General features: G+C 41.6%; 1 protein-coding gene across 2 annotated transcripts in view; it reads right to left on the bottom strand.

Moving 5' to 3' along the window:
• KCNIP1 (potassium voltage-gated channel interacting protein 1) overlaps positions 1-20,978 on the bottom strand; it is a 454,198-nt gene that overhangs the window by 397,840 nt on the left and 35,380 nt on the right. The window lies entirely within an intron of this gene.

The following is a 20,978-nucleotide window of genomic DNA, read 5'->3' as shown; positions in this document are numbered from 1 at the left end:
AATCTACCGCCTGACTCTGATGGGCTTTGGCGCAACCTCTTTGTGACTCAAGTTTAAATTAATTTTTTGATTAATGAGGTTTTTTTCAGTCAAATAAGAATGTGAATTTAGGGTCTAAAGAATAGCCATTGAGTTCATCCCATGTTAAGCTACGTCTTCACTGATGGCGGCAAATTCGCCACCGTCAGATCGATTTCTCTGGATTGGCTGAGCGGTCAGTGAAGACCCGTTTAGTCGATCCAGAAATCGATATATTAAGACCACCTTCTCAAGTGGCGTAGCATTGCGTCAACGGAAACGCAGTTCCGTCGGCACAGTGCAGTGAAGACAGCGCGCAGAAGAAAAGCAGAGAAGTCGACGGGAGTTATGCACATTTTTTGCGTAGCTTGCATAACTCTGGTCGACTGCCGCCGAATCTCGGAGGTAAGTGTAGACAAGCCATCAGCGTCAGATTCAACGTTACGGACTGCACTTTGCTCGGCAATTACACAGCATATAGAACTACACAGGCATTTAAAAACAACACTGTTTTATGGGCTGTCATCCAGAAGATCACCCCTAAACCCATGTCATTAAAATGACAAGTCACAAAGCATTAAACAAGATTCACATGCCTGCTCTGTACTCATGCAAAGCTCAGTCTGTCATTTCCAAGATACTTTCCTGACTGACAGTATATAAAATATGAGGCACTAACAACTAACCTCATTCTCCTTGTTGACGTAGCAGTTCCAAAGACGTTAGCTCATTATTAGTCCCTGACCTTCTTTTCACCCCGATGCAGTAATGAGGGAAAGACAGAATCAGAAAAGGGATACTGCGTTATTAGAAGATGACAAAGCAGGATAGGGTTTACCTATAGCTCACTGCCAAAACAGGATAGCCAGTTGTTTAAAGAAAGCAGCCTACCAGCAACCCAAAGTCCTAACTGTTGTTCCCTCACTGACACTGAGCAGTGCTTAGTCTATAGATAGACCCACTGTGAGTACAGCTGGGCAAACAATTGGTTTTTCAGTTCAGTGGCAGGTCTGAAAAACTGAAAAAATTAGTTAGAATAAAATTGAAACAAAATTTTTCCCAAATTTTTGGTGAATCGAAAAAATCCATTTTGGGCCTGTTCTAATGTGTGAATTCAAACTTGGTCTCCCACATCCGAGGTGAGACCCCTAGCCACTGAGCTAAAGTTTATAAAGAGGGGAAAGCAGCACCATCGTCTCCAGTTTAAACCATTTTGTGATCAGCCGAAACTATTTGTGTCATATTCACAAAGGGTTTCGGGTAGACTGAAACTGCATTTTCCATCAAACAAACTATTTGTCAAAACAAAAAAAATCACCCAGCTTTAACTGAGTAGCATCATTGATTTCTAAGTACTAAGGAGGGCACAATCTCCCCCATGCAAGCAGATGAAAAGCAGGGGATTTAAAAACACGTTTCCTTATGTGCAAACAACAATAAACACTTTGCACTCACATGCGATGTGCAGATCTCAAAGTGCTCGATAGCATATGCTCATTTGACATACTGGATAACTGAGGGTTGTGAGAAGTTAAGGACAACATAGTCAAGTGTCTGGTAATTTGGACGCCTCAATGTTTAGCTGGAAAAATAGTTAGGAATCTCAAAAATAAGGCACCCAAACACCTGGACAACCTGTAGACAGTCAGTATTTATTTAGCTTTTACTCCCTGAGAATCCCACACAATGTTCTTGCTCACTAGAGTGAGTTAAGCTATTCTAGCAGGCTGTCTTAACAAATGAATCTTTATCTGACAAAGAGCTAGGTGAACAGCAAACATTTATTTGGTGAAGTTGGATGGGGTTTTGGTTTTGGGTTGGAGGGGTGGGTTTGGTTAAAAAACTATGCATAAACTGATCACAAATTTCTCAAGTCAAGAAATTCAGTTAATCATATGTTTTCAAATGATTTTTGATCCTTAGCAGTTTGTGAGAGTATTCAACATAAAAAAATTCAAGCTGTTTGATTAGAGGCATAGGTCACATGGAACATTTTTTTTCTTTATTGTTTGGACATAACTATTAGAATAAGGTTTCTAGTGTGAATACTTGCATTTATGAATTCAGCGTGCTCCTTCCATGAATATTCTTCAATTTTTTTTAAATGTTGTTTTATTGAAAATTTCTGCTGGGAAACTCTTACATTAGATTTGGGGAAAGCAAGCACAAAAGACGTGTGAACAATGACTGTGCTTTCAAATTTTTAACTTGAGTGTGTGTAGTCATTGCCCAGCATTAAAGTTAGTTAGAGGAACATACCTTTGTCTGTTGCTGGTGCCATTCATGAGATTGCGTTCACAGAGTATACATATTATATTCTTGACATCTGATATTCTTAATACCTTAACATCTGATATTCTTAAATATGGGTTTCCCAAGCATGCATGATTGATTCTTTTTCCCAGTGGTCAAGGATTCTTCTTTTTAGACTTGTCCATATTAGAAATCTTTGTATCCATTCTCCAGCTACGGCACAGCTAGCTGCATTTAGGTCAGCAATGGCATAAGAACTAGCATAGACAGGGCTCAGGGCTTGAATTAGGTTTTGTATACCTGTTATGAACATGGGAACACTTCTTAAAACACTGGTACATATACCAAAGGCAGCCTGCCATTTGGAAATGCCACAAGTCTTCAGCTTATGGCCTGAACAGTGTTCCAGATTTCTCTCTTGTGTCTTATCATAAACCTTTTGGAACTTTGCCTTATAGAGCAGGGATGAAGTGAGAGACAACAATTACTGTATAAAAGACAACTAGCATAAGTTAGCTAATGCCACCTCCTCTGCCAGGTGGATTTCCAAATCTAGACCAGTGCTGCCAGGATGCTTACACTTGATCAAACCTACTGAAACCTGCTTACCAAAAAATGGAAAATGTTTTGTCTGCTTTTCCAGGAATGGTGCACGAGAGTGTAAGTGCTGCTGTAGACAGGGGCTAGAGTGTTTTTACTGCCATATCATGAAAACCCATATGTTGTGAAGCTTAACTCATAAATATTTGGAAAGTGCTTTGAGATCTTTGGATGGAAGAGGCTAGAATAGTGTTAGTACCAAACTGTCACTAAAGAAACATGAAGACTGTTTGGATTAAAGGAACTACATGGACATAGTAAAATGTTCTTCTATTGTCATGAACAGATTTTAATAAATATTATTGTGATATCTGGCTTGCTTTCTAAACCAACATACAAAACAACTTCTAAATACTTTTACTGAGTACCAACAGGTTAGAGTGAGAATATTCAGGACCCAAAGATATGGGCTATATTCACTTGGGCTCTTATTCAACAATGCACTTATGCCCATCCTTAAGTGCTTTGCCGAATCAGGGTCCAAGATTTTATACGTCATATGCTATGCCTGACCCCAGAGGCCTACATTTTTCATTATCATTTTAATCTTACCACAAAGCACTGTTGGCTTAATATTCACACAGGTGGTGCCAGCCATGAAAGTCATGAGGGGCCCTATTTAATGACTTTTAGTCTTTTAAATGTGAATCCTTTAAAAAAGCTCTAATGAGAGCAAGAGAAAATATTAAGTTCTGATGAAGATGTTCAGACTGAACAGTAAAGAAAACACCAGAAATTGTGATATAGCCATGGGAAAAGGCATGGGTCAGGGCTTTCTAAAACCTTGGGATTAATTAAAAGAAATGTTGCTGTTATGTTACTTAAAAATTAGTTGACAAACGCTACCCTGAATTACAATCCATGCTGTCCTTCTGACTTCATGAGTCACCAGGTAAAAAACAACCATGGAAATTAGGCTCTAAAACTAACAAACACTAAGTATTTGTATTAAGTCTGAAGGTCAGTTGAATTTTAATGCCCATTAAAGTCTGTGGATAATGGAACTGAATTATCTCAGCATATTGTGGCTAGATACAGTACCTACAATCCTAGCAATACAAGAGGAAGGAAAGTGAAATCACTCATCTCCTGGTCACTTTTGATCTATCTTGAACTCCGGGTTTTGTAATAGGGAAAGTGTCAGATGAATTAATTCAGTGGTTCTTGCTACACACCAACCACCAAGCTAGCAGTAAATAGTGTCTTCAAGGAATACACATCTTCATAACAATATCAGGAGGCTTTTCTAATCACAAATGTACTAGACTAGGGCGGTTTCTCCAAGGAAAGTAGTGGATACCCTATGAGTAGAATAATTGAAATTAGACTGGAGAAGGCACTCACAAATATGTCAGAAGGATCAATATTACTTTGGTAGGTTCTGGAGTGGGCTACATGAACAAATAGGAGGCTTTCATATCCACTTTCTAAGAAGATACAACGCTGACAGATCAAATGGAAAAGAATTCCAAGTCTCACTTCAAATAATTCATTCATATTATTTTTGTGAATACCCATAGCACTGATATTTATAGTGTGTTACCAACATGTTTCATTGCACGCTTCCATACCATGGTAGTAAGGAGTTTCCAAAGAAAGCTACAGTACCTTTTCATGATGGATAAAAATGGGGCATGATCCTATATAATGTTGAGCAACTCCAGCAAGGTGCTGAGCACACAAAGTCTCATTGACTTCAGTGGAAATTGAGGATTCTCAGCACCATTGAGACCCATGCTCAGCATCCTATTGAGACACCTGTGAGAAGGCAGTCTCTTCCTGGTGTGACAGGCCACAGCACAATTCTTACACCTGCTTCAGTTTCCCTCCTTCAGAGTCCCCAGTAACTCCACATGAGGCTTTCTTGCCTCAATAATATCCCTCCTTGGGGCCTCTTTATTATAAAAAAAGAGTGCCAAATGTCCCAAGTATAAGTCCAAATACAGTCTATATATCACCCTTAGTGCATATAGTCCTTAAAATGCCAGGTCATCTTAGTCCCTCAATGCCCCACATACCCCACTCTGGTGTCTTTTGCCATACCCTAGCTCTTTTTCAGTCCTCTCCTGTCCTTCTGCCAGAACAGCCATCCCAACCCTATTTGCTGGAGTGCAATCCCACTCTTTCCAGTGGAAATCCCCACAGCCTCTCTGCTGTGAGATCATCCCTACCAGGGAGCATCCCTCACTGCCCCAGCCCTCTCACTGTTTCCCTGGGTCCAGTTCTCCAGCAGGTAAGCCCCTCCACTACTCCCCTACCTTAAGCCCTCTCCAGTCCTCTAGCTTAGCAGTCAGCAGGCACCTCCCTGTGCTAGTTGCTGGCCTTTAGTCCACTCCAGCCCTTGCTCTCTGACTTGGGGAGGTCAACCAAAAAACTCCGATTTCTGTTCCCCTGCCCTCAGCCTTCCCCCGCTACCTCCAGGGACCTCCTCCAGTCTCCTGATCCCAAGCAGTTTTCACCTGCCTCTTTCCCATCTGACCCGGACAACTTTGACTCACCAGGTCTCTTCGTCCTCTCAAGCCCAGATACCCTCTCTTAAAAGCCCAATCAGGGTCAGTTGACAAGTCACAGGTGCACTAGCCCTGCTACCCCATAAAAGGACGAGTGTTACCCTGTGACAAAATCTCATTGACATATCTCATTAGAGTACATTCTTAAACCCTCTATTTCCACCTGCATCAACTTTCTATCACTCGTGGATTTTTCCCCCTTTTGCTAGACAATAAATAAAGTTGTTCACCAAGGTCATCTTTTTATTTTGCTGCACTGCAGGTTAAAGTACTTTTAAAATACATATGACTTATTTCTTTGGTTATGCATCACTTTTTTAATGTTTCCAGGCTATTCCTGAATGACTGGAGATTGCTTCTGCAGTCGAAAGATTTATTAATATGGATTGTAGGTAGCAGAATTTGAATAATTTTACTGTTCCTTGCCTTTTTCATTAAGATAAAGCTAATGCCAAGAGTGTTTTACAAAACGTATAGGTCTGGCAAAGCTAACGTAAGACAGAATTCATGTATTTGTTTGAAAATGTTTGAGTGATGGAGTATCTGAATAGCTTCCAGATGCTAAAGGCAGATTTTTGCAACATTATATGAAGCTGACTTGCTTTTGAGTGCCATCATTGGAAAGAGCCTTGGATGATACTTAGAACAGCAATTCTCCAAGGTTTCATTCTGAGGATCACTGAATGGTATTCATGCAGAGCAACTTCTTTCCCATCCTACTAATCAGTCAATTTCTTATACTTCCTTTTAGACTAGCATGGCATGCAGATGTTCTCTGAATTGGGTTAATCTTTCTTAGTTCTCCCAATCTCCAGCAACCCCAGCCTGTTTGCTGTTTTATCTCCAAGGATAATATTTATCAGAGAAGATGTAACTTCAAGCAATAGCACTGTAGCCAACAGATTGTCACATGAAGTCTGATCCAATATCCATTGAAAACAATGGAGAAATGCCCATTGCCTTCAATGGGGATTACTCAACCCCTACCCGTGTAGTGAAAATGTGGTTGTTTTCATGTAAATTTTTTTTTGTAAACCACATCACAGTACCATATGAGCTCTTCACAATTTTGAATAGATTTTATTCTCACAGCACCCCTGGAAGGCAGTTCTACAGATTTTACAGATGGAGAACTGAACCAGTAGATGAAGGACCAGACTTTTAAAGGAATTTAGGCACTTAGAGAGTAAGATGTGTGCCTAATGCGATTTACAAATCTCCTAAATAGATAAGCACTTAGCTCCAGTGGGAATTAGTCATCTAACCTGCTAAGATATTTTTGAAAAAATTCCCCTTGGCACCTATCTGCATCTTTAGGTGCCTAAAGCTGGTCCTATGTGATTTGCCCAAGGTCACATAAAATTTCTGTGGCTGGGCAAGAAATTGAACCCAGCCATCCTATCCAGTAGACCATCTTTCTTAACCTGCAGGAGCACAGTTTAATTCAATGTCTCTGAACATCTCAGATCAAGACCAATGGACAATATTCATCCCTGGTGGAATACCGTTCACTTCAGGTGTAGCTGATTTTGTGTGCTTTGGTACTCCTCTGCCTCAGTGTTGCAGAGAAAGTATACATGCATTGTAATTATTGGTAGATGATGCACAACCCTCAGCTGAGCTCTCTGGCATAGACAAGAGCAGCACTCCTCAGAGCAGCTTCAAGATGCAGTCATGGCCTACACCACAGTCTGACTTCAAAAAGTACTCCAGGTGTGCTCCAGAGTATAACTGAGGTTTATTCTCAGAAAATATCTAGATGAAAGAAAAAGTAAACTAGGTAGAACTACTTGTGCAATTACCGTGACAAACATTAAGCCTGTAGCCAGAGCCTAGGCATAAAGACAGAGGGAACTCATACACAGAGAAATTAGACAGTCAAATCTGACATGGGCTTTTACCTGCTTCTTTCATTTCCTAGTGCCAGAAGACACACTGCAGCCTTCACCAGCAAGTTCTAACAAAGTCTGCCCTTTTTGTGACATCACATTCCATTCTGCTGGGATTATAATGAGTCGCAGTTGTCATATCCAGATTAGTTTATTATAAATTGAACACCAGACACTATGCCAAATGCATTCATTTCTCTTGAAAGTTGCCATGTACTTTAGGACATCTCTTTTTTAAAGCTGGGCCTCTACATTTTGTCTGCAAAATTTGCACATCTGCATTGTGTCAAATCCTTCTAAGGCACATGGGAGCAAGTTTTGCACACACACACAAAGACAGTGACGTAGAAAATCAAATGGCCTCCCTCTTGGCATAAACTACAGATTCACAGCACAGCCTGGGAACCTATCTCTGAGAATATGGCTTTTAAACTTCATTTCTCAAATCTACTCAAGGAATAAAACTAATTAATAATGTTATCCTTGTTAAGACTTTGATCTGCAGCTCAGTTATGCTTCTTGCAAGGCTGAGCCACACCAGAGCGAGGGAAGACACACACAATCTTAGCACAGGTGTTGGGAGTTCACTGGAAAACATAATGCTTCCTAGATGGTGGTGGGAATGAGCTGAAACATATGCCTTGCTGTACCTATAGTCTGCACCCACATCCGCTTGTAGGAATTCTAATGTACAGGGATGCAGGGTCACAACCTGAGCCACACTTCCAGAATACACACTCCTTACCAGATAATGACTCCCTGTCCTTGGGAACAGTAGTGGAAAGAAATACTTGCTTTCATCTTTTCCCCTTCACTAGTGCACCGTGGAAGGGGAAGGTAATGTAGCCCTTGGGGTATCCAGATTAGAAAAATTGGAGCACAATTTCTAATGCATAATGATGAACTGCTCAGGCTATTAGAAGGTGTTAATAGTCTCTTAAGGGAGAGCATGCTGTCTTAAAAGAGAATTCTAAACACAAGTCCTGCATTTTTCATCTAATGATGATCCAAATATAGTCATTACTTTGGTGCAGGTGAGACATCCTAGAGTGTAATAGAACATGGGAACAGAGGATTTGCCCGATTAGATCAGACCATCTGCCCATCTCATCTAATTTCTTGCCTGTGAATGTAGTGTAGCTGATGCTTTAAAGCACCTCCAATTTGCTGCCCACCATAAAAAAATATATAGCCTGCAACCATATACAAGAAATTCCTTCCTATCAGTTTCTTAAACCATATCTGTTGTAGCCAAATGCTATCTCAACCAAAAGTAAAGGCGCAGCTAATGTTGAAGACATGCAGGTTATAGGAGAAGGTAAAATGAGAGTGGACCAAAAAAGCAGAGGCTACAAGTAACGGTATGTTGTAGAGAATTAAAGCAACAGCAAAAGAATTGGCTGTCATGGGAATCAAGGTGATTGTTTGACAGGTGAACAGAAATGGAAAAGGGGAAGGCTACTGTGGATCAAAGAACAAAGTGAATCAATGTTGGGCTTCATAACCCAAAATTTTACCTATCAGTTCTGTAAATTTTTTCACAAACTACACAATGAATTGAACTCTTCCTTTGTCATGCCAATCTTTGCATATTAATTTATATTATGGTCTTTGGAGATATCTACCATTAAGTGACTTGAGTTTGACAAGTTCATTTCCTAGCTGTAAGATATCCGCCATATGTAGCTGAAATCTCTTGAGTTCTCAGTGCCCTCAGATCCAAGATCTAATCCTGGTTTCTCCTTAAACCCAAAGGTCAATCCAGATTGTAATGCCCATAGCTACTAAAAACTGCAAACTACAGCCCTAATTCCAATCTTGTTTAAGGCAGAATAAGACTGGAGCAACCCAACAAAAGTTAATGGGATACAACCAGTGCGAGAAGAATGAGGTTCTATACTTAATTTATCCACAAAGTGAGTTGTTTAAATTTTTCAGTTAACAACTTCAGAGTGTTTGGAGAGGAAGGAAAAAGATAATTAAGCGTGGGAAATGTAGTGATTCATTTGACACTGACAGTAAAAGGTATGAAGATTTGTTCATAACAATCCAAACCCCAAGATGATTTGAACTCTATAGCTTTAAAAAGTTGGCAGATGTTTTGGTGCTAGCCAAAAGGTTTGTAGCAGAATAGCTAAAAGCTCTGCCTTGTAGTTCAAAAAATATCAAGTTCAAATCCTGTGCATTATATATTATATAGAACGATGACACCCTTTTATTCCAACTGTCAAATCACTATGTTTTCTTTTTGCTCATCCCAGTGTAAGTTTTGAGGATTAACTCTTCTGGGAGTTCACTATATTTAAAATATTTCATAAACTAGAGTAAAAACTTGTGCCACATAAAAAAGTGAAGGTTGAAAAAACAGCCCTATTAGAAAAGGGATGGCTATTTACATTGCTAAGTTAAACAAAATACAATAAAGATGAAACTTTCTTGGGATTCAAAAAACCCACACCAGAGTACTCCATATTGCTGAGTCGTTATTAAATTACCTTATGTGTGTCTGGTCCAACTTGATCATTTAGATGACTAATCCTCTAAACTAACACAGTTAATAATTATATATAACATTGTAAGCAGTTGAACTATTACTTCTATTCCTGCGGGTACTTCCACCATAACATTCAATACTCTAAATCAAACACTCCTCCAAAATTTAATAGCACATATAGGAGGGTTCAGAAAGCTGCTCTTTCCTTTGGAGAAGTTCATAAATGGCTGCAATAGAATTATTCACCGCACCCTGGGAATTATTCAGAGATCCATTGTTGTTTTTCACGTGACTTTGAAAAATAAGACTGACAAGTATGAACACTAAAGTCCTTCAACTACCAACCAGGTACAGCATGGAAGTTTTCATTGCTGCCTATAGTATTTCAAGAGAGGCAGATGGATTCCCCTTCAACCATGGGGTCAGACCTGAAACACAGCAGTGGGACAGTGTGGCAAAACTTCTCTTCTTCCTACCCATAATATAGCTGCTCAGTGCATTAACAGACCACTTGAATGTCCAGAGTGTCAATCTGCCACTTGTCACCAGCACTACTGTTAATAAAAAAAAGAGAGTGGTTTGATATAGCTTTATATGAATAAGATGTGGACCAGTTGAAGAGATAGAGTAAGAATTTTTTTAAAATTGTGTTTGCAATGCAAGTGAACAAAATGATCATTCTATCAGAATCCAAAACATGGACTACTGCACTTGTATTTTAAGGCTAATAATATCATAATTCAAGAGCGAGAGTGTAAGATTTCTAGAAGCAGAATGACTTAGGACACATCAGGCTAGTAAAGCCATTTCCACCGAAAAAACTGAATTTGTGTAAAATGAGTGGCTGTGGGCAAGCCAGGAAATTGAATCCATTGTCACCTATTAAAACAAACAAAAAACCCATCCTACCACACTCAGCAGGATCACTGAAAGAAAAAAGAGTCCTTTCTTCAGGCATGATATGAAGCCTTTGGAAGTCAATAGTCTCCCATTGAGCAGTAAGCCCTTTTCCCAAATCCAGGTGTAGCCCACAGTTGAGTGTGTTACTATTGTCCGCCTGCCCCCAGAGGATATGTCTCTCTCAGCTTTAAGCTATAAAGTCTGTGTAAGGATCCATGTGTCTAGAGCCTGGGGTTATGGGGCCCTGGGTGACTGACACCTCCACATCACCACTCCAGTTGCCCCCAACAATTACTAGAGCATTAGGCATCACAGGAAGTACTGACCAAAGATGCCAAAGCAAAAGAACCCTGAAGCTACCTGATTGGTTCACACCAACTATTTAAACCAGGAAGTTGCCTGAGGGAGCTGTCTGAGGAATAATGTAGACTCCTGCTTGCTACTGCTACAGACCCCATCGTTTTCCCGGTCTTGCTCCGGACTCCTGCCTTCAACCTTGGTACCCTTTTCCTGATATGGCTTGGTAACTAGCTTCAACTCCTGCCTTTGAACCCATCCCAATAGATACTATTGCCCTGGCCACAGCTCTTTAGCTCAATCTGTCATGTCTCATGCTTGCAGCTGTGGTGGTTGTCTGATCAGTCCCCAGAACTCGCTGACATGGTGGCTGTCACATGTATTACCACGTTTCACCTTCCTTATGATAAATATACTGAGTTGCAACCAAATCCAAACACCCAATATTAGCATGGTGGTTCTGTGTGTCGGCAAGTGAGCTAGGTGTTTTGAGATACATTTGCCTAACCACAGTTATTGGGAATTTCTGTGGCAATTGGTGTGGAAGTGGAGTTACACTTTTCCTGTGAAATATCTCACTGTAGTTTCAGCAAGGAACATCAGTAACAAATTAGTAACTCTGCAAAACGATCCTATGTAAAACTGGCAGCAGAATAATCCCATTATACAGCATTAGCCTGGAAATGCCAGTCACAGCAGAGATTTAGCACTCCCCAAGGAGAATATGACTCCATGACTAGTATTCCATCAGTGTAGATATAGTCTTAATTGCTGGCCCAGCATCACATGGTCTATGTCATAGCAAGGAAGTGAGAGGTCAGTTGGTGATAATGCAAGAAAAGAGTGTGGGAGTGTGCCAGGCCATGACCAATGAATCCAAAATATCGCAAATACGCCAGCCAACCCTCTTCCCTCCCCGCCTGTCTCTCCTAGGATGGGACAGAGGAGCCGTGGAATCTCTACAGTACCGGAAGATCATAGCTACAGAGCAATCTCATGTAAAGGCTGGTTATCACAGAAGTGGAGGAGTTGGACCTTGCTGATGCAGTCTGCTGAGATGTCTCCATAGCACTTTATTAAATAATGAAACAGTTATGCATGCAAGTCCATATGCTTTACTGTAGTTTATTATACAACAGCCTGAACCAAGATGTGTTCCCCATTGTACTAGGTACTCAGCATATAGAGCCTAAGACTATTAGAAGAGCTCATAATGTAAGTGTCTGAGTCAGGGAAAGGAGGCATTGTCCAACTTTACAGTTGGGAAACTGAGGCACAGAGATTGTGGTTTACCTGAGATCACAGAGGAAACTCTGCAGAGGTTAGGTACTGAACTCAGATCTACAAAGCCCCAATCCATTGACTTTACCATAATACCATCTTTCCTCTCATTCTGCAGCCTGAAAGAAATACACACTTCACCTACTTCAAAAAGAAAAATAAAGGAAAACCAAGCAGTTCATTTTGCAAAAAAATTTCTTGAAATAAATTCAAAGTCTAGATTGTGTACTAAGAAAGTACTATGTACATAGATGCACTAAGGAACAAATAAACATGGAAATCACAGACTATGGACACTGAATTGCAGAGCGTAACAAACTATTGCTATCTCACTGCCCCATGTAGTTGCTGCTGGCGTGAACTAAAAGTTCACGGTAACATAGTGGTCTTTCAAACAGTACTGCATTAACACAAACCAGGTACCTTTTAGTTTGTGCCAGCAGCAGCCACTCCCGATGCAAAACTCTCATTGACAGCAATTGGAGCAGGACTGCTACCCTTAAAGAGAATACTGGGCAATTCTACCGCACTCCTTCCCTAGGTGTGATTTAATAGTAATCCAGATTGTTGTCTGATGGGGCTAAATGGAGCCCTATAACTGTTCAGGCACTGAATCAGCAAGCTTTGAATTGTGTAATTAGCTATGTGGTAATTGCACCTGGTATAGCACCTTACTACTGTAGGTGGAGATGTATTTTTAGGAGATGCTCTATGGACATCTGTCAGTATTCCAAATAATCAAGACTGCTTCACATGGGTATAGTGTAGTGTATCTGTCCCACTCTTCCTGGCTGCACATGAGTTACTGCCCTCCTGAGCTCCCCCTTCTGACTTGGAATGGCTCTGCAACACTCCTACCTCAGTTTCCTCTCACCAGGGTCTTCTGCCTTTCCTGGGGATTCATGTGGCTGAGCCCTCTGGCTGGGTCATTCTCAGAGTTCAATCCCTTTCAGGGATAACTAAAGTCCAATAAATGTCCACACAAACACAAGTTATTTCATGCTGCTTGGGCTCTTCTTCAACCCACAACCAGGCCTTCCTTCCTGGAGTCTTTCCTATGTTGGCAGGCCCCTCCCAGCCCGACCTGTCCAGGGCCTTTGCCTCTCCCCATATATCCTGCAGGAACCCCCCCACTCACTGCCACTCTCTTGCAGCCTGCAACTCTCTGCAGCTGCCTTCTACTTTCTGTTGAACAGCAACTCCCAGGGCTTCCCACCGGGAGTCTGAAATTTGGAGAAGATCTCCTCTCCTCTCCTCTCCTCCCCTTCCCCACTCAGGGAACCCTCAACTACTGGACTTTCTGTGCCTTTGTCCAAATCTCAAAGATCTCAAAAGAAGTCAAACCAGTATAACAGCTTGAAGCACTGAGATTCAATGTACATTGCCAGCAATGCCTACATAACTCAAACACAAACCCATCTTCCCTGGCTGTGGAGAAACAGAGGCATCTGACGGTGGATGAAAGAACAGAAAGGTGATGTGAGCAGTGATTTAGTTAGGATGAGAGAATGCAGTTGCACATCTACAGCTACTCCTTTCCTAAGGACTTATGAAGCTTTTCTCATTTTCATCTCTCCCTCTAGGAGAACCTTTGGGGGGAAATGCAGTAAGATCCCTGGTTTTGCCATTCTTTTATTTCTTTCCATATAGGTCCTTTCACCTCTGCCATGTCTGGTTTGCCTCCTCCATTGACATTCCATGTATTGAATGGAATGTTAAGACATGCGTGGAACATGGAGCCACCTGGGTGAATCTCTGTCCACTTTCTGGAAATGCACCTTCCATGACTCTGAACATCTAGCAGCAAAGCACATTAATCTTATAAAGAGGTACCAAGAACTGAAGATGAAAAGCAGGTGCATTCAATGAAGGTGTATCTGCTATACATGTGAATATTCTACTTCACAATACCAAGAAGGAGAAACTTTCAATGTGGCTGTATTCAGGAGGTAAGCAGCACACCGAGGCATTCTAGCTGGCCATACCTGGTACTTTCAACAGCACAGTTGGTGGATTCCAGGTAGATGTAACTGAAGTTCAGGAGCATATTCTACTGGGAATGTACTTTGAATGTTAGCTGCAAAGCAGGGTCTGTCCTACTAGTTTATACCGAGCATATTAGAATGCAGCAGGTGCATATTTCCAAAACGTAACTGAAACATTAAGCAGATAAATAGGTGCACCCGAAACATTCAGCAACAGTTTAACACAGAACTGGGTGGGGACGGTGAAACACTTCAGCAATTCCCACCAGTAAGATCAAGCAGCAACAAGTGGCAAACAATCCCTATTTCTCTCAGCAATATGTTGTGCTGCCCCTATGCTGTCTCACTGAAGTTCCCACGTGACATTTTCTTTACCCTTGGCATGCTGTTATACATTCATGTCCTTATGGACATTGTAGCTGCAAGGAGAAACAGTCTAACTGATTTGATTTATTAAAGAGTATTATTGCTTCCTGCCAAATTATTTATTCCTCACTCTGGAATCCTTTCTAGACACTAATCAACCTCTTTCGCTGGGTTTGCAAGCTTGGAAAATGTTCAAGATTAAACAAATTCAAGATCACGTCTAGCATGGCATGTTTCTCAAGCTCTCACGTGCCTGTTTATAACCCCATGAAGAAATTATCAACTTGAAGCATGCAGTGTCCATGCTAATCAAATTATTTGGTAGCCCTGGGTATTCAAATGTAATTATAATTCTTCCTAAAGCTATGGCCAGTGTAAAACTCATTTCAACATCAGCATGATATTCTTTAAGATGAAACAGAAGCAATATTAAATGCAATGAAAAATATGGACTAAAAAAAGAAGGGGCATGATTTTTCCCTCAATTCTTGGAAACCATGTTTTAAAATGAAACCAGTGATTGTGTGTGTGTGTGTGTGTGACCACATTCTGTGTTTATTATCCAAACATCTCAAGTTTCTTTAAACGCATTTAATTAATTTCAGTAAGATGTTATCAAAAAATTATTCCCACTTCACAACTGGGTAAACTAAGAAACAGTGAGCTGAATGATTTGTACAATATACTACAGCAAGTCAGTGGCAGATCTAGGAATAACTCCCTGAAGTATCAACACCCAGTGCTAAGTGCTGCTGAAACACCAAGGGCTGGATACGCAGTGCAACATGGGAACCTGAACTGGCCAGATATTCCCCCTGGAGAATTCCTTCCAAATAGGGAAATTCCCCACAGGAGTAAAGGTGGAGGGAATGATTAGCTGCCTCCTATATCAACCACCCCCGTCCATCCCCAGAGCAAGGGGTCAGGAGGAAGCATGCTGGAACAAAACTTAATTGAGTTGATCACTGCTGACATAAGCTCATTTACAAAGGTTATGCCAACAACAAAATTTAGAGTAGACCGCTTGCTGCTTTAGCTTGCATTAGAGCCAAGCAGCACCCTGTGGCCAGCACTATCACCTACATGTGCATGGACCTTGAACACAGTAGAGACTGGGGCATGGGTGTATATAATATATAACCACAAGTGATGTATTATGCTGTATGTACAGATTTTATTACAGTTGTACAAATATGCCAATACCATATATTTTTCCTTTTCTTAATCTATATGTAATTATTTAAGAATGAAAAAAGGAAAATGCACATAATGCAATTGTGAATGAAATCTCAAAACCCAGTAGAGGTATCTACCAAAGATTATTGCATTTGTTTCTGGACACTGTGGGCCAAATTAATCCCAAATGGAAATCTAGTGAATTCAGCACACTTGCACTAGGTATGAACATGGTCCTGTAAGTGCAGCGATTTAAGAACCTGGATGGTAACATGGTATTGCTTGTAGGAGAAATAAAATGCACTGAAAATATTACAGGGAAAAGGCATGGACCGTATGTAAGAAAGAGCATCTCAAAACCTCAGGCTACTTTCCAAGACAAAGAACAAACCTGAACTAAGTGATAATGCAACAAGAGCATACATTGATATAAATTAAGTTTCTATATAACTTAATAGAAATTAAGTTTCTATTTAATTGCCAACCAGCACAAAGCTTAGTGGAGCAAGTCTAATGACAGATCAGCAGTAGGCCACAACATGGGTGGTCCTGTTACATAGAACTTTATAGCCTAAAAAAACAGGAATTCAGTCCTGCACCTCTTCAAGTCAATGAAAAGCTGGTTTTGAATTAAACAGGATCAGGATTATCACATTAAAATGTGCTTATTTTTATTTGTATTTATTTATATTTTTAAGATCCTCAGTGACTGTTTATCAAATGGGTCTGTTCTCATTGGGGAAAAAATTAGGGCTCTGGAAACTACAATCACGAAGAACATAATAGTTTAGCTTGGGGGAAAATAGATGGAAATACTCCCATTGACTTAAATGGGCTTTGGATCAAGCCCATAGAATAGTACATTTATGTAACAGCTCTGTTTAATGGTGGTGGAAGTTGAGAACACACAAAGAAATCCGCAGGAGTGAGAGGCAGGATGTTTTGAATATAACAGGATTGACATGGCACACAAAGCCATCAGAATGGCTTTTATGTAGCTGTGGACAGGACTGACTTCATTTCTGGTTATTGTGAGGATTACTTTACTTGTCTGTCTTTCAGTAACAGCTGACTTCCTATGAATGACGGCCCTCCACTTCATTTTGAAAGTTATCTGCACTGTAGTGAGATTGTAAAATTCCCCCGGATTGGGCTAGAGGTATGATTATAGCAATCATTGTATTGCTTCTGTATTAAGTCATTAAGATTCTGGCAAACCAGACTGTGGTTCATAGAGCAAAGAGAATTCAAAAGGGTTTCCCTGTTTATCCTTTGGTCTATAGAAAGTTCAAAGGAATCTGAATTATTGTACCAGACCTGAATGTCAATAGACCAATCTTGAACTAGTACAGACACGCTGCACCCTCACAGACAGTGCTAGATGTGAACGTAATTAAGAAGGATGTACCTGAACTTGGAAAATGTTTTGTAATTACCTTCATATACTGCATTACTTGTAAAATAAACATATTAAGGGCTGACTTGTGGCATCAAGCCAGACTTTTGTTGGACAGGTGTGGAGGGGCAATGCCTCCCAGATGCCACAAGGTGTGCAACAGATACATGGACACCCAAAGGGTGTTCAGCAAGCACTCTGATGCCCTGTTGGTTCAAAGAACAGTTAAACAGAGATAGAGTCCCAGCCCCTGCCTTAGTAAGGAGCATTTCTGGAGCTCTCAAGGACATTCCTAGGAGGTTGAAGAGTGGCATTACATTCTAATACAGCCTAATATACAGCCTAATATAGCTGTGATCCTCCTATGGCATAGGTGCCACCCTCTACTGGCAGCCAGTCAAGAGAGTGTGGCTGATTCTCCTTTATGCCCTGATGATAGTCAGATGCTGATGGGACTCTTCAATCTGCTGATACCTGACATAAATGACAATAGTCTCTATGGTGCTCTAATTTGCACTAGGAGACAGCCCAGTGCCTCAGAGCCCTGGGAACATAAAGGTGGTTTAAAGCCCTTTCTACATCCATACTTTCTTAGCTATGCTGGAAAACTGACTGGCTGCAACCTAATTCCCTGATAGCCTCTATAAAAAAAATCTTATTCTCTGTTCAGTTTCAAAGGGAGCCATTTCTATACAAAATCCTCTGACTTTGATTGGTTTTAACATTATTCAGTTACATCAGAATTTTCCCTAGGATTGTAACTGGCCCATGGGTGGAGGACAGAAAACTCCTGCTTACAAACCTACCCACCACTTGTGCATTTGCACAGAGCTGGCCCTTACTCTTTCCCTTACTAATCCTGCCAACTGCTGACTACTGCCAATTAATCCTCAGCTCCCACTGAGTTCAGCAGAAGTTGAAGACACTGTGACACTGGTAAACCAAGTGCCAGCTCTGGCCAAGGCTGTAGACGTCAGCTAGGAACTGACAGACTCATAGCTGAACACCAAATCAGCTCACCTGTATGTGAGTTTTGTTCAAAATAGGTATTTGTCTTATAAAAATGTATTTAGTGTTTAGACCCTATGAAATGCTTGTAAGTTGTTGCATGCATTAAGCTCATTTAACGTCTGTATTCCATGCTATAAGGAAATATGTACATATGCTTTATAACCTGGAAAATGTTTGCTCTGAATTTGTGAACCCAGGTACGGGACTCATCCATCCTCCCCCCCCCCCCCAATTAAGGAGGCCTATCAAGATTAAACGGGCCATTAAGGAACATCATGATGCAAAGGATTAGTGAATGGGCCTGTCACTCCTTGGAAACACTATGTGTAAGGGAGTTCGTCTCGTAGACTGGAAGGCTAAATGTAAAAGATATATCAGGATCACAAGAAAATTTTTCCTCTCTTTGCTGTTTGAACTCTCACAAAGCCAGAGACACTAAACTAAGGCAGAGATCCCCAGGGATACCCCTAAATCTGCCCAGAAACACATTTTGAATTGACAGAGATTACTACATCTCTGTCATATTTAGGAACCATAGATGGAAACTCATTTGTGTGTACTGTTTGCTTGCTTTAATCTGTAAAATAACTCTCTCATTTCTTTTTCCTGGTAAATAAACCTTTAGTTAGTTTATTTCAGGATTGGCCACAGGCGTTGTCTTTGATGTGAGAGCTAAAGTACAAATTGATCTGGGATAAGTGACTGGTCTCTTGGGACTGGAAGCAACCTGAATATTGTGTGATTTTTGGCGTAAATGACCATTTATGACTCAGTCCAGCTTGCCTGGGTGCCAAGACAAACCAGAGAAACTAAGGAGACTGTCTATAACTCCATGGCAAGACTGTTAGAGTGATCCAGGAGTTCATATTTTTTACTGGGTTAGTGAAATCTAATTATAGAACATACCACCAATATGGGGTGTCTGCCCCGTTTTTGACAGTCTGACCTGACATAGGCACTCACAGCCGTGAGCCACTCCAGGCAGCATGGCAGCCATGTCTTGCAAGAGGCTAAGAGCCACAAATAAGTGTTCTTAACTTCTGTCTATAATATAGGCAGGACTCATAGTGCCATCTATTAAGGTGACATTTTCCTCAGCTAAGCAGGGAATGGCATAGGTTAATGTCCCAGTGCACCTCCCCTGACCCACAGTAACTGGACTTCTGGTTTGGGTGCCATAGGGTTGCCAGATCCTGGAAAACCAGGCAGCTGGCAACCTTAAAAGGCATCCAGACACAGAAGCCAAATACGATATGGGAGGCAACCCTGGGCAAGGAGACTGGGACTGGAGCTGGGGGAGGGGAGGCAAGGCTGGGCAAAGAGACTGGGACTAGGAACCAATGGGTGAGAGCATGGTGGGGTGTAGAATAAAGGGGAACAGATCTGATGAGGAGAAAAATAGTATGTGATAATGTAAATAAAGACTATATCATAATGCATGAGCACATGGGGGACAAATTAATATTGCTCAGACCACTTTAATTCTGGAATTTCCCAGCTTCTGAAGGGTTGACTTTGCAACTTTCCTAATGTTTTTTTAAAGTAGCGTGTGTCATATTTAATAATGAATGAAGATAGATCATTATAAATCCCACTAAGAGATCAGAACAACTATTCTGCCCAGAAGAGTCCACTTTGTCTACTTCACAGTAAGTCTCTATGAGGCTCATTTATGCACATAGGAGTGAAGTAACGTGTTCCAATAGGTGAGATGTCCTAGACACTAATGTGTAAATTAATTAAAATGGCTTCCTGATTACAGCAGTTCCAGTACAAATCACTATCTGCTGTGCATCATGTTGCAACAGCAACAGTTCATAACAGCATAATACTTGTCTTGTTACAATACTTGTCTTGTCCCTTTGTGGAGGGACAGACTAAAATTCACAGGAGCATCATGAGTACCAGTCTCGTACCAGTCAAAACACTGGCACAAACTCTGCTTTCTGGTTCATCGGTATGAACCTAAAGCAACTGAAATGATTTTAATGGAATTAAACAGAATACATAATTTTGTATTTGGGGCCCCCCCCGCAAACCTCATCCCCCCCCCCCCCCCCCCCCAACGCAGGGCAGGAGGTGTCCTGGCGCTGCCTCCAGTGGCCTTGGGGGGGGGGGGAGAGGAGAGGGAGCTATACTTTTGAAGGGGGGGTGAGCCTGGAGGGGGTGTAAATTCAGGCTTGGCTCTGCCACCCTCACCTCCCGCACTTACCATTTGCGCAACGCCCACCTCTTCCACGCCAGCGCCGGCTCATATGGGGCAGCTTCACCCCCCAGCCTGGGAGGGGTGTCGGGCTGCCCTTCACGACATGCAAAAGGTGCAGGAGCCCCTTCCCCCGCCCCAGTACATCACTGTCTGCGGACCTGTGGGGGCAGCGGGGGTGGCTGGGAGCGCGTGTGGAGTGTGATGGGCTCTGGTTCCCATGGCTCCCTCATTGTGCCCAGCATGGGGGCAGAGGGGCCGGGTCGGGAGGACGCTTGCTGCTCCAGTGGGAGCCCTCGGCTGCCAGTATAGTGCCAATAACTAGAACCTATCAGATTTTGGGACCTAGGTCTGGAACGGTCTCAGATTCTGATAGGTCTTAGTTATCAATACTACACTACAGTCGGCACGGTCGCAGGGCCTGGCCGCCTGCGACAGCAGGGGCAACTCCTCTTCCAAGGGTCTGTCTGGTGCCCGGGGGCATGCCTCTCCCGAGTATTATTATCCACTTTCTCAATCATTGTAACATTACAGGTGACCTCAGAAAGGGGGGAAGAGTTGGAGCCTTTTTTTAAAAAATGATACATGAATAAAAAATG

The sequence above is a fragment of the Emydura macquarii genome, unplaced genomic scaffold (genome assembly GCF_026122565.2).
Source record: "Emydura macquarii macquarii isolate MOO-44397 ecotype Brisbane River unplaced genomic scaffold, CSIRO-AGI_Emac_v2 contig_2768, whole genome shotgun sequence".
NCBI classification, from domain to species: Eukaryota; Metazoa; Chordata; order Testudines; family Chelidae; genus Emydura; species Emydura macquarii.
This window is presented reverse-complemented; position numbering and strand designations above follow the sequence as displayed.